Genomic DNA, 14,826 nt, shown 5'->3' with positions numbered 1-14,826 from the left:
TTGATAAAACGTTATTGCTACTTTTGACTTCATAAAATGTAAATAAGAATAAAAATGACTAGGTTGGCAGAAAGTAGCCTCTTCATTACACATCTGACTCGCACTTCTGAGGTTCCATTTTCAAATCTCTGCTCAGGCCCTCCTGCCTGCTTAAAATTTGCACATAAAAATTATATTGTCGACTGTATATTCCCAGCCGGCGATAGCTATTCTTTAAGCTTTAACTTAAGCTTTAAATTGGTCCGTTCCATCCCATGAGTTTGGGATAAACACAACATTAACGTCAACAGGTACGACCCTGGTGGTTAATAATTGCTTCAGAGATTCTCTGCACATCAAACGCTCACCCCGACACGGGGTCACTTCAGAGAAGAGGGGATTGACTAATTCGACTAATTACCCAGAAAGAATCAAATGAGTTCTTCCATTAGCCGGGTCATCTTCATTTCCTCAAGGCCTCACTCTTGAGAACCATTTCTCAGGCAAAATTCTGCAAAGCAACAATTTTGATTTTGGAGGATGCCGTACAAAAATTGCCTCCCCAGGGTCCTTCGAAGTTTTGAAGTGTGAGCAAGGGAGCAACGCTTTCAAAATATTCCTGAAACATGGACACAAAATTTGTACTCACGAGGGACTCCTCTGGGCAGTGCTTTGGGGGCTCAAGTGAATACTGTGCCTCTCTTGAGAAACTGCTGCAAATCCATCACGCTCAGGGCCACGCATGTTCCTTTCAGCTGCCGAGAGATGTTACGATACTTTCATCATGCTGCCTCAATGGACAAGCTCACATATTCAAGGAGACCATTATGCGCTACGGGTTAGGAAGATCAAACATCATATTAGGGCTGATTTAGCGCCATTTAACCGTCACTCACCGAAACAAATGAGGCAACTGGGATTTCTTATCTGCTCTGAAAATACACCATCATTTCTCTTTTTCACTCGTGATTATGATGACCCAAGTCAATGTTAATGAAGTATACATGGCATATACATTTTGTGCCTAGCGGGCATTTCTATCCTTGTGGGGACTTGATTTCATTTAGGCTTTCAGATTATGCGGCAGTGCCTCACATAAATGTTTGTTTTGTTTGTTTGTTTGCTTGTACAAACAAAACCAGAAGAAGCATGTAAGATAACCTTGCGGGTAAAACGTATATCAACACTGAAAATCCAAACAACATTTGGAAATGGAATTTTCGGGTTGCCCAATCAGCGAGTCACACGCATGATTTGTTTGTGTTTACACACAGCAACCATTTTTTTAACTGGAGTTGAGACGGCCGGAGATTAGTTGGTGAGGCCCCATCCTGGATTTCAACGAAAGGACTACACTACATGTGTGTAAATAAATAGCCGAGTAGTTTCTCAAGGATGAATGTTGATACACCTCCCTCACCAAGCCATTGTGTACACTGAAGAAAAAATCAGAATGGCATGTTTGAGCAGTGTCTGTGATTCTTCAGGAGAGCGGAAGGTGCAGACATGCGAGGTTGCAAGCTCTTTGGATCAGGTCGCGAGAGCAGAAAAGAGGAAATGAATGAAGACAGGTAGTGAGTGGTCTGCACGGTCAGCCCGTGACACTGCCGGGGACCCTGTCAGGACTGGTTTGCTGCCTGTCATGCAGAAGCTTAGGATGGGACAGGTAGGCGGGGCCTCATACATGGACAGGCTGTTACATGACAGCTGAACTCGTATGTGCAAATCTATTCCAGGTCAAAATGAGGCTGCTTGCTTCTTGAAGTGTGTTTCCAGAAAACACGCAAAGCAGATGATACGGACTTTGAAAGCATCAGGTTTGGCGGACAGTATGTTGTTGGCTTCATGCCAAAGTTGTGGCTTAAAGTGTTCTGAGCTTTGATGAACACAAAGAATCTTCTGGCAAGAGATGACAAATTTTATGTTTGTGTCATTGAAAAGTGCGATTAACCTTGATTATGCAAACGACGGTGTAGTGGATTCTGTAAATCATCAACTGCGCAGTCAGGTTCTTTTGATGGATGGAATGTGAACATTTGGGATAAAAAACGTGAAATACATTGGCCTGCAGCCACTATGTTACGATTGATTGTAAAATCTAATTCTATCCAAGATCTACATCAAGTATTTTGCCTAAGATAACCACAAAGAGTATCACGGAAGTACAGTAGCAAAATAAAAAAATACTCAATACGTCATACAAAGCAACAATATGTCAAATGAACAAATGTTCAGTTCCCTGAACATAATGGATCGTCTCCATATTTCACAGAAAGTGCAATGTTCTTTTAGCTGTAAGCTTCAGAGATGTCAAAAAAAGCCCCTCACAGTTGTCCAAAGTTTTGCGGCTTGTCAATATACAATTTGTAAAGTTCCATTTTCGCCACTCTCAAGTTATTTGACAAGTGTTGACTGTTGTTGGGGTTATTTTTTTTTTTAGCCTTTAATGAAAGGGTACGAATAATTTTCTTCATCAGTCTTTTGGCTCTCGCAGTCTCAGCACTCTTGTGTGTCAATATAAATGAAAAGGGTTTTTGCTTGACGGTATAATAATAATATTTGAACTGTTGTAATAGATCTGCGGGAAACTTCAGCTGGTTAAGTGCTGAGCAGAAAAAGCCGTGACACTGCAATAATCAGAAAGCTAACAATTAGCTTTCTGAAAGGTGACAAATAGTCTCCTATCACATTGGAGCAGTGATGAAAATGTATTTATTTTTGCTCTAAACTGACACTTTGCCATTCTAGTCATTCAGAGGTGGACCAGCTATTATGTTTGGTGCTTTTGTCCTGCTTGAGCTTGACGGCAAAAACCGATGGCAGTTTGTAGAAAGCAGAATTAATCGCTCCATTGATCACAGCAAGTAGTCCAGGTTCCGAAGTAACAAAGCAGCCCCAGACCATCACATTGCTACCACCGTGTTAGAATTCACTTGTGCTTTTCGCGGGTGAGGTTCAAGAATCTCCCCTCTGTTAGAAAAAGCAATTCTGGTCACTAGAGGAAAGAAAGTGTGAAATTCTGACATGTTGTATTCTGACAGCATTAATTCTCAAGTCAGCCTTGTGTGCTGGAGATCATATTAAACAGGGCAACATAGAGTAGGGGAAAGGGGGGGAGTATACACATAGACACTCGTGCTCTCCTCGCAGAAGCACTTGGTGGAAAAGGACAAAGTTGCTCCACTCGAGTGGCCACTCACACTCACTCCACACATTTGTACTATGAATGAAAGTGGATATCAGGCCCAGATCAGTGCAAGGTGAGGTAGGGGACACACTGTCGGAGTTCTTATCCCCAGAAGACCTGACAACAGCTTGACTGAAAGGGAAGACAGCTTCTCTCTCGATACTCGCTCCAGCGCCTTCCCAGCCCCCCCGCCTGGTACATGCACACGCATGAATCCCTGACCTGTGTGGTGTGAAAGGGGAGGGGATTTCGAGTGCAAAGTAAAGCTCAGGACCTGTCAGACGAATACATCCAACACACTTGACAGGAAGGAAGTTCACGTGTCACTTCTCATCACGCAGGCAGAACACGAGAGGTGAATGTCTCAATTCAGCAGGCAGAGAACACATTCCGGCGAGATGTTTATATCTGCACTTCCAACATCTACTCCCCGCTGTAAACATGAACGTCTGTTCATTAGCACCAATAACGGAATGTTTTGTCATATGAAACCGTCAATTAGGAGTGTGATCATTTGCAGGAAGAGTTGCAAAAATATTGTTTGGAAACCAGACACAAAAATACTTTCCGGCTCGTGAGCATTCATATTGTATTCTGCAACGGGGCCATTTCCTACATGATTAATGATGTCCAATCAGGTTGTTGTGCACCTATTGTGTATATGGAAATATGTTTCAAAATGTGATACCCGCTCTACCTTATGCATATCTGTCTATGGAACTGATCTAATCAATCACACAAGAGAAATATGTTATGGTCATGTGATTATGGACTCTTTCACGTTGCAAAAATTGCTAATCAGCGATGACTTATGGTAATAATAACCACGCTTCCTTCTAAAAAGAACACAAATTCAATCAAATATGGACGTAAATTCAATCAACTGCCAATTGAGTAATGATTCATGCGTACTCCCGATATAGAGGCTATAATTGAAGGTTTCTGTATGCATTGACCTAAGTTGAGTGAGCAACAGCCTTTGTTGAGGTCATAGATTTACTGCCTTATTGAAATCAATTATTTATATAAAAAAGGATGCATGCATCAAGTTAATTATATCGACAAAATAAGTATTTGAGGAAGCGATTTTTTTTTCGCTATACAAATGTAAGTGTGGAGCTTTTCAATCTCAAACTCAAAATGTCAAGGCACTCAACCAAGATAATTTTGTATTGGGCAATCTAACAAATCATTTTAAATTTTGCTGAGGTGAATATTGCCTTTCCCGCATTTTCCATAAAATAAAAATATGAGTTTACAGAAATAATTGTTCCTTGTGTTGTCCTCCATCATCATAATATAACTGCAAACAACTCAGCAAATGGCAATAATTTATATTTAAAAATAGTTCTAACCTAAATGACTGGTTTAGAGTTTGAACATAAAAGTTTTTGTTATTTATATTGTTGTTGTTTTTTACAATGTGCTAATATCTGTTTGCCAGAGCTAGGAAGCAAGATCAGAGATTCTCCGCAGTAATGCATCTGTCTCTGAAGAGAAGAAATCAGAGAAGAAAAGGAGGCCACACAAGGATATCAAGCTGGTCTGAATTTCAGGATATCTATGCTGACGTGAAACTACCTAATTAAATTCAGTGCAACCGAATCCCCCCTTGTCACAGCTCGAGAAATTCCCCCTTGTCCAGGAGCAGGCAAAGAAGAAAAATCAATAGTGTATCTATTGATATGAATCATTAAATCATAATAGCAAATAGGAGCATATGGCCCACATTAACGAGATATGCTGTAATCAAATAAACATCTTTCAGGAAACATCCTTTCAGGTAAACAAAGCTGTAGCCTTGGAATGTCTTGCCACCCACACAGTGAATCCTTCTGCAAAGTTTACTTCGAAGCTGCAGCTGATGTGGAAGCCAACATATGGAAATGAAAAACATGACTGTTTCTTTCATTCAGATTTTGTTATTGACCTTGTTAAAATCAAGATCACAAAATGAAATCCAATATCAGCAAAATAGAGCGACTCTCTCGCTCTGACTCTGCGGTATGATGTGTCACTTGATGTTTAACTGTGCACAAAGAGGCACTGAGTGTGACCGGCAGACTGCATTAAAATAAATGTATTCCTCCAAAATATGACACATCGTCAAGCAGTTGGGGACGGAACTTAAACAGGCTGCTCACAAGGCACGTAATATATGAGAAATGCAACTCAATTGGTGCCCTATGCTTACTGTAACTCTAACAAGACACCCACATTTTTTCCCTTTTTTAACTCTACGAAAATACATAGAAAGGTCAATCACAGGCTGAGCTGAGAAACAAGACTGAAAATAACAGGAGTGATTTTTTTATTTTTATTTTTTGGCATAGAATTAGCAAATAAGTGAAATACAGCCACATTCATTTGCCGTATGCTAATTGCACACTGGAACTAAGCACATTATTTAGGGTGACCAGATTTGGTTTGCTGAAAAAGAGGATACCTTCTCGTAATTTCGAGGACGCCGGGGGGGGGGATTTTTTTTTTTTTTTTTTTGGAGGAAGGCGGGGGTGGTTGTGGTTAAATGACAATGTGTCTGTATATCAATTACATTTCTTAGTGAATAACACAAAACAACATATGCACAATAACAACAACATATGGCCAAAAACAAGAACATCTGTACACTAGCAAAAACATATGTACACTAACATTTTTTAACAACCCAAGATCTTGCCATTAAAGAACCAACTTTTACTCCACATCTTTCCTGGCTCAACAACGGACATCTCAAACAACATGCAACAGTAGATAAACCCCTGATACTATAATGTTGAGCGATTTTGTAATGACAACTTCCTCTTTTTTGAATTGTAAACGTCTCTTTAACAAGGCTCCGAAGAGCCTGTCTAGGACGTTTGTCAGAGTGTCAAAGTTTATTTAGTAGATAAACCCCTGTTCCTATAATGTTGAGAGATTCTGTAATGACAACTTCCTCCTTTTTTGAAGTGTAAATGTCTCTTTAACAGGGCTCCGAAAAGCCTGTCTAGTATGGCGTTAGTGTCAAAGTGTTTTGGTGGACTAAAAAAGTAGGATCTGAAGATAAAATATCTCAGCGAGCGAGGAGCCAGCGCAATGAGTGGGGTTCAGGTTCTGCCTGGTATACTGGAGGCTAACAGGAAGCTACCTGGTAATCAACAACACAATGGAGTCGGGGCCTTGAGGCCGTTTTATTTATCGTCGCTGGCGTGAAGGTCAAGTCAGCTGGGGGCACCGCTTCCCCGTAATCCGATTAATAATCTAAACGCATCTTTAGCCGGCCAGAAGCGGTATGCAAAAGTCTCCTGGCTGATAGATGATTCCTGTAACCATACCAAGTCCGCAATTACGATGATGATAATTGCTATTTGCCAGTACAGAAAAAGTCACTGATTATGAATCAAAAACAAGCAAGGCAAAAAAAGAGAGAAAGTATTTTCCATCGTGGAGGAAATACAAGATGTGCATTTTGCAAAGTGACAGTCAAGGTAAACTAGTGTGAAATAAATTGTTTACAAGCAAAGACCTCAGGGCCCCTTTAAGGAGATAATATGTCATCTTAATTCGACTGACAGCTGCCACATCGGATATAACGTACTGGTGAATGTTTCCATTTATAAATGGACTGCGGAAACAAAAACATTTTTAGCATACTGTCTTTTAAAATGTTTCTCCATAACAAAGAGATCCCTTCAAGAAGTAGAAATTGTCCTCGCATTGGAAATTCAAGTTAAGATGGATCGCTATCATTGATGTGGGAGAAAATGAAGCCTCTTCATACTCCTTTCAATGACAGATAAATTTAAATGCAGGCACTGGTTATTCATTTATTTGTTTCTCCAAACAGTATTTGGGACTGGTGTGGAAAGAAGCTTTTAAATATTCATGCGATTGAATAAAAGAAAGAACTTGCAACACTCAGATGTGTTTACATATTAAGCAGTCGTCCATCATTTCCTTCCAACGGTCAGCTCTTCACACATGAAAGGGAAGCAAGTGTTAAAGGTTGAGCTTTGTCATATGATTTGAAAGCGCCAATATGAGTCCTTGAATCTCTTTGTAAACACTTTCTTTTCATCATCTTTGATCGTCTTAATTACTTATCAATTGCATTTCCACACCCATTTGAAGATCTACCAGGCCGAGAAAGACTTTTTAATGATGCACAGGTAATATGTCACGATAAAAAAAATGGACTGCCAACATGGCTGCAATGTTTAAAGGTGACAATTCTCTGCCTTTGAAAGAATAAAGAAAATTTGAACCACTTGAAAAACTCCAGAAAAGCAATTGCAGTTTTCTTTTAGTAGGGTGAACCTTGCCTATTTTGATGATTTCTGAGAGAAAGAGAAATTTAGGAAGAGCAAGATGAGTAAAATAAATAAACAGTGTTCAGAAAGATTAGTGAGCATCAGGTGGCAGAAGGCATACAATTAACACCATGGTGACGCTTTCAAATAAATGCTTGAATATGTTTTTTGTTTGTTTGTTTGTTTTTATCCTTTCCAGCTGGGGAAGCAGAGAGTGGGTGGAACAAAGTTTTGCAAACTTAAAACAGACGAAATGATCCACAACCATCTGCAAACTTGTGAAGGCTTTGGGAAAACCGAAGCACTGTGCTCTTTTCAAAATATGTTAAGAGACCTTTGAGCCATAATTAAAAAGAAGCCCTGGGGGGAAAACAAAAGTTTTGAAATTATGCCATGCAGTATTCACCGGATATAGAATTATACAGGATAAATATGTCAGACTCTCATGTAATTTGTTACTTACATTTGAAGTGTTTGTGATAACGTTCTATAATTATAGTTACCTTCACTCCAATTAACGCTTCGCACCAAGATGGGCGAAAACAACAATAACTGCCTCACCACCAATTATCACTCACTTTAAGAACATTATAGGCCGTAGTTTCAGTAGATCACTGTCTTACTGCCAACGTGCATGAAGCATCGTCTTGCGATTGACAATAAAATATACTGTACGCCATTTGTGACCTTTCAACTGAAATAAATATTAGTATGGTATCAAGCCTGACAGCAGTGGGCAGTGTGTGTGTGCGTCACTGCTATTTTTTGCACGCCTTTGAAATAGGTACGAGGTCGGTCAACACTGCGATCTGACATGAATGAGGCATTTTTAGCATCAAAAGCAGGATGGTGATTACTGATTAACTAACTCAGACTGACATTTAGGTTATGTGAATATGTCAGATGAGAGGCAGATACATTTTTATAACGTTAATGAGTAGACAGATGGAGCTAACAAACAGAAGGATTGTCTTGTCGATGCTGGTATGTTAGTAGTGGACGATTGCCAAGACACCATTTTTCATGGAAGATATGCCAATTGCCCCGCCCCTAATATAAAGCAAGAAATGGCAACCTACCGGTTTTTGTCTGCAGGGAGTGAGTTTGGGTGATATGTTTCAGTGCACTTGCGGCCCAACAGGCGCCCGCATGCCCTCAATGGATCGGTTCCCTTCAGGGCAGTCAAGTAAACACGGGGATGGCCCACATCCAAACAACTGTTGCCCCTGGGCACTATGTTCATCCTGGAAGGAATGGTACAAATGATCAGACCTGAAAAATGTCAGCATTTGTAACATGAATAGTCAGATTTAAGTCAAAATGATTCTAACCTTGCTGCGGTTTCAAAAAGTCACCCGCAAAACATTAGTTCATTATTGTGTTTTTCATTTTATTCAATTGAAAACCTTTGTATTCATTTGTCAGTTTTTAAGAGTCATTAACAATATTAAAGATGCGGAGATAAAATTACATGAGTATGAAAATAATCAATTGCAGAAAACAGATGCAAAAGAGCTTGCAGTGCATGAAACTTTCAATATTTTGATCGTGAGCTCCCTTGTTCCCTTGTTCCGATTAGTCTTAATCGGAATAATTGTCAGGTTGTAGGCCTCGTGGACCCCGTCCAAATTCGCCATTTGTTTCTCCAGCCAAGAGTGTATTGAGTATGTGTCACCCTCAAAGCAGATGAGAGGATTGGTGTGTTAGTGGATCTGTGAACAGGATTTAGCTGAAATTGGGTTTTTAGGTGTCATGCTAAAGATGATTTTGTTTTGACAGAGGCGAGGAGGTAAACCGTGATAAACATATATATATATATATATATATATATATATATATATATATATATATATATATATATATATATATATATATATATATATATATATATATATATATATATAAAAAATCAGGACAGTACAAAGTGCATCCACGACAATGTGACTTTTGTCTTGAAACTATTTTGTTACTGATTTCTTCCTCTGGCAGGAAGTTCAAAACGTGACTGTTTTTATTTCAAATATATTGTCACATGATTCCATTTGCCAACGGTTTGCAATAACAGATGACGATTTTACATATTTTGACTCCCATTGCTTATGTATTACATTTTGTCTCTGAGGGCGCTCATGCATTCACTTAATATTCTCTTTGCTGAAATGACTTTTTACAATCCTTCATTTTTTTTTTTTTTTCTTTTTAGCCTTAGGTGAACACTTCAATTCTCAGTCTGGATGGTGACCATTACAGATCAAACGGCACACAAGGGGAATGTGGGAGTCCCAGGTGGGCATGTGAAAAGTCATTAAGTGTCAGTCGGCCCTGTCCCTGTTTGGGTGGGAGCGCCCTGGGTCAAACTGCGACTGTGACTGGAGATGTGTGGCCCAGATAGACAACAATCATAACAGGCCTAATGGGCAAGACTAATGGTCCAACGGGCTGCTATTATTTGTCGCACTGACAGCTCCTCACCTTACCGGGCGCTCCCAGCAAGCTCTGACATCCAATGTGTGCATGTGGGCTTCATGGTGGGTTATGAAATTAGGTTGAGTGAGGATTATATGGATCTTTTACAGCCAATTTTGGTCACTCAGTTGGTAATGGTGACTTTAAGCGGGCGAGCTGTGACTGGCATTATCTGCACGGTTGTGATGTTATTTTCAGTCAACAAGTGGCAAGATGGCCACCCTCTCAGATGGATGAAAGCAAGTGGCTCCTGCTGCTTAATTCATATTGCAAAAATCAGAATGTCATGTTGAAACAAACGGAGGTGCATAAAATATGTTTTTAAAATTTGACTTGACTTCCCCTATGAATGCCTAAAAATGTATTTCAGTTGCGACCTGTCATAAAGCAGCAAGATGGCACAGTCTGAAAATATGCTGTCTGGATTTACTAATGACTCTGAGTGAGTGAGTGAGTGAGTGAGTGAGTGAGTGAGTGAGTGAGTGAGTGAGTGAGTGAGTGAGTGAGTGAGTGAGTGAGTGAGTGAGTGAGTGAGTGAGTGAGTAAACCTTCATATTTACACTGACCAATAATGCATCGATGGAATTAAACCAAGGGCAAACACAGCAAGTTCATAAACCATCTAGTAATTTAAAAGTCCTTCCTACAAAAAATAATAACAAAAAAAAAAACACCGTCTAATGTTGCACAGCATTATGCACACACGCACATTTATCTTGGAGGAGGTCAACTTGTCCTGCCAGTGAATGACTCTCTGGAGCTTGAAGAAAATTCATTCACTTACTGTTAAAGCTAGACTTGTCTGCTTCCTGCCTCTCTGAATAGCTATGGATCATTATCACTGATGGAAAGGTTTTTTTCCCCCCTTCTCTGCGGGTTGGCAGGCGCCTTGTTTTCGGTATGTAAACACCCTAACTCAGCATTTGTGTTGATGGATGCGTCCCCGTTGCGGCAGAAACAGTTTTGACCATCCGTCAGCCTCGCCGTTGTTAAAGGCACTCAACTCATGTGTATGCGTATCTAGAATGTAACAGGGAGCAAGAAGAATTATATTTGGAGGTATTTAGTCTTTCACTGTGTACGGTACAAACAAAAAGCAGCATCCATCTCCTTTGATTTATTGCCCTTATTCAGCATTGAGTATAGCTTACCATATTTTGTCTAAGCTGGACCTCACAGATTCGAGTTTAGTCAACTGCTCCAGTTTTCTGAGGCACACTGATTTATTGCAGTATACTTTCGAAAGGGGTAATTTAACAAGGCGGATTCCATTTCCTGCTACCAGGCTATTTTTCATGCTACAACGTTGTATTCGTAGTCATGGAAAGCAAGCAGGCTACAGTGATGTGGCAAACCATTTTGTTGAAAAAATTTTCTCAAGAAGAGAAATTCTGATAAAATTCCCCCCTTTTAATAGATGTTCAAAATATAATCCAAAAAGCTCCAGCAAGTAAAAAAAACCTTCATAACGGATAAGACAAAGACGTGTAAGTAGTGAATGAAGCTCCATATTCACTCTGGTGCTATCGAGACATCCAGCTCTTGAGATAATATTGACCGTGGTCTGATTCCTCCACGTCAGCATTCCACAAACGGAACCTCTGTATGCCAATTACTCGGCGTATAATGTCTGCCGTTGCCGTGTGTCTCGAAGCGTCGTTACCACGTTGAACCTGAGCCCTTTTACTCTCCTGACTGAGGTTATGTACACGTTCGATATTGCATTTCAAGAGGCTGAGCTCAGCAGTTTGCTTCCACATCCCGACTTCACATAGGAGTCAGTGGGTGACCAGAATGTATTCTTAAATTAAAAGTTTTTTGATACAGCAAAGGTCACTGAATTCTGCACTGATCCAAAGTAGGCATTTGGGTAAATTGGACACGTCAAGTGCCATGTCAACAGGATTCATGAGTAATGGCCGACTCCATTCCAGAAGCAACACAATCCATTTGTGACCAGAACCACACAAATTGCAGAATATGAACATTTGTGGTTTAGTCTCATGAAGGCAGGTAATACTAGTTGGAATAAAAGATGTGCTGAAACAAAAATTCGCCCAATGATTTGTCAATCAATATCCATACATCCAGTACACGCCCAATACTTCCAGCGCCTGAATATTTCCTCATATTGTCGATGACTAGCATACATTATTTCTGTTAGCTTCGGAGCCTTGTCATCGATAAAATAATTAATCAGTGACCACGGGCGTTTGCTTTATGAATAAACAAAACAATACGAACTGATGACAACCATGTCACTGCCTCTGGGTAGCTGAGATTTAATCAATATGTCATTGAACCAAAACATATTCATGTTCAGTCTGATGCTATCGCCATGACTGATGACACCAACCCCCTTTTTTTCATCATTTCATCATAACAACACAAGAAATGGAGAGCAGGCAGCAAGGAAGGGATGCAAGTCGCTTTCATTTTGATGCTATTGTGCACATTCAGTGCGATTCCAGTGGGAGAGTTTGAAGTCACTTCAATGATGACGTAATAACGTTACGAACGTAGCGCATTACTTCAATTATTCCATCTTTAAAGCTGTTTTCATCCGACAGGTGAGATCCCGGAACCAAATGCAGGTTTCTTTTAAGACTCTACGCTCAAGCGGGTGGTAGAAGCCTGACACGACGGTGTAAACAAATCTCCTGTTATTAAACCAAAGGTGACAAACTTATATTCAAAGAATATTTGAGTGCAAGCTCAAAGAGGTATCCTTGAATATTTAATGTTGCCAGAGCGCCGCACGTTATTTGATGTCCCTGACGCTAGGAGTGTCCCCCCCGCAGATGCAAGTGGGAGCTCTTTGTCTAACTAAATCTCAGCCATCTTGCTCTTTCCCCATTATATTGAACCGAGCTTTGTCTCTGTTTGTTTTCCGCCGACATTGAAAGGCCCCATCTCTCAACCTCAATTAAGCATGTCTAACTACCCGAGCTCACTTTTTCCTCCTTTAATTAAAACATTTGTTGCACTGGCAGGTTGGAATGGCCTCGGCAAAGCAGAGGCGTTCGTCACTGGGAGGATTATGAGAATCTAACTCGGGACAAGGCAAGGTGCTTAACGATGGAATTACTGCTGAAATGAGTTTTTAATCACACTGTTAGTGTTGAGGAAATACGCAGGCCCAAAGACAAAGAGCATGCAGATTGCCGCCAAGAGGGATAAGACTGCAACCGGGAAACTAAGTGGACGTTCTATTTCATATTAGGCTGCATCTCCAAGTCGTCCATAAATTGAAGCGTGACAACCCAGTTGATGATTATGGAGCGAGTATTACCAGAATAAGATACTTAACTGTGAAGACTACTTTATGTTTTAGGTATTAATATTTTAGAAGCTCATTCTAGCATTGAATATTTCTAATCCAATTTTCGATAATACAGCCATGACTTCCTTACAGCAAACACAAGTCCAATTTTAGCCTCACTGAAATAGTGATGCGGCTTATTTGATGAGATGTGCGTCATAGATAAGCACACTGCCTCCCACTCGTTCCCTTTTTGAGTTTATTGTCGTTGCAGGCTTGCAATAAGGTCATGGAAAAAGTTTGGGGGTTACCGCGACCCAGCAGGAAAAATAGGAGGATGATCTGATTGTGTGGAAGGCTGGATGTTAAATAAAATGGAGCCTCACGGGCCTGGCATGCACTTACACAGGTTGCTTTGCTTTTGCATCTCAGTGAACTAAATCACTTCCTGTGATTCGGATAAACTGTTCAGGAAAAGGACAGAAAGCACAAAAGAAAGTTGCAAATGCAGCAGCTGCGGCACTCCGAAAAGAAAAAGTTGCTTGGCTAGATGTTTTTATTTTGTAATATTCACATTTCAAGGACTTGTCTCATTTTAATTCGGGATGAGAAAAGCTGAGAGTGGAGCCTGCTGATTGTGATTGTAATTCCCCACAGCGTTTTTATTATTTCAGTTTATGTGATAACATCTTTAATTCCATTTTGAATAGGTTTATATGTCCAGCATAAAATACTCCTTTGTGACTTTAATTATACTTGCGAGATAAGAGGTGCGGTAGGAAAGAAAGCAGAAAGCGAAAACAAAAAAAAAAAATGGAAGTAAGTCATTTGTAAAGATGGCCACAAATGATGAAGCTCTATGTCTTATCGCTCGGGACATCACTTCCTGTAGCTCCGTTGCTTTGGATTTATCTTGTAATCTATTCAAAGGAGACAATGAATCATAGCATCTAGGATGAGCCAAACACGGAGGCTCGTTCTGGGCAAGATTAAGAATATTGCAAATTCCCCTGACTGAATTAGCTGCCGACAAATCTCAATAGCGTAAAAGTCATCATTAGCTGCAAACACACTTCTCAAGCAATCTTGAGAAGACATTTGTTCAGGAACCACATGACACCAAATAAAAACACAAACGAGTGTCCGTACATAAACTATCAAGTGTTCGAGTTGTACTTTTCTGACAGCTGCAGACAGGAAGAAGCAGGCAACTCTTTCCTTCACAGAGCGTGCGTGTGTACAAGTGTGTCGCTGCACAGTGCTGTCAGAATGTCCTGCAGGGGCCGGGAAGGCTCGGCCAGCGCCGATGACAGCCGAGCCATCATCCCCGGTGTCACTTGAGTGCAGAGAGGATCCCAGGGTAGAGCTGAGATTTTATATTTTAACCTTTAATAGTTTTCAGGCAAATCCTTTTTTTTATTTCGATCATATCAAGCACGGTTCCTGCCTTTTGTGTTAGGATAATGTATGATGTAAGACAAAGCAAACAGTCAAGAAGCATAAGATCATTCATTTTCCCTATGACGAGCCAGCATCCGTGTTTGGTGCATTATCGTTATTTTTTTCTATCGATGCTCTGTTGCCTTTATTTATATCCCCATTGTCATCCCAAGAGGTGGCGATAAGTTTTTGACAGTCTG

At 40.3% G+C, this 14,826-nt stretch overlaps 1 long non-coding RNA gene across 1 annotated transcript in view; it reads right to left on the bottom strand.

Moving 5' to 3' along the window:
* Positions 1-6,272: 6,272 nt before the first annotated feature.
* LOC148391084 (uncharacterized) overlaps positions 6,273-14,826 on the bottom strand; it is a 32,473-nt gene continuing 23,919 nt past the window's right edge. The window contains exons 3-4 of the long non-coding RNA XR_015861365.1: positions 8,538-8,702; positions 6,273-6,471 (exon numbers count right to left, since the gene is read on the bottom strand). This is a non-coding gene — a long non-coding RNA (uncharacterized LOC148391084). The remainder of the gene's footprint in view (positions 6,472-8,537; positions 8,703-14,826) is intronic.

The sequence above is a fragment of the Syngnathus floridae genome, chromosome 11 (genome assembly GCF_059516105.1).
Source record: "Syngnathus floridae isolate MCC-2025c chromosome 11, RoL_Sflo_1.0, whole genome shotgun sequence".
NCBI lineage: Eukaryota > Metazoa > Chordata > Actinopteri > Syngnathiformes > Syngnathidae > Syngnathus > Syngnathus floridae.
The sequence above is the reverse complement of the archived record's forward strand: the minus strand, read 5'-3'. Positions and strand labels throughout refer to the sequence as shown.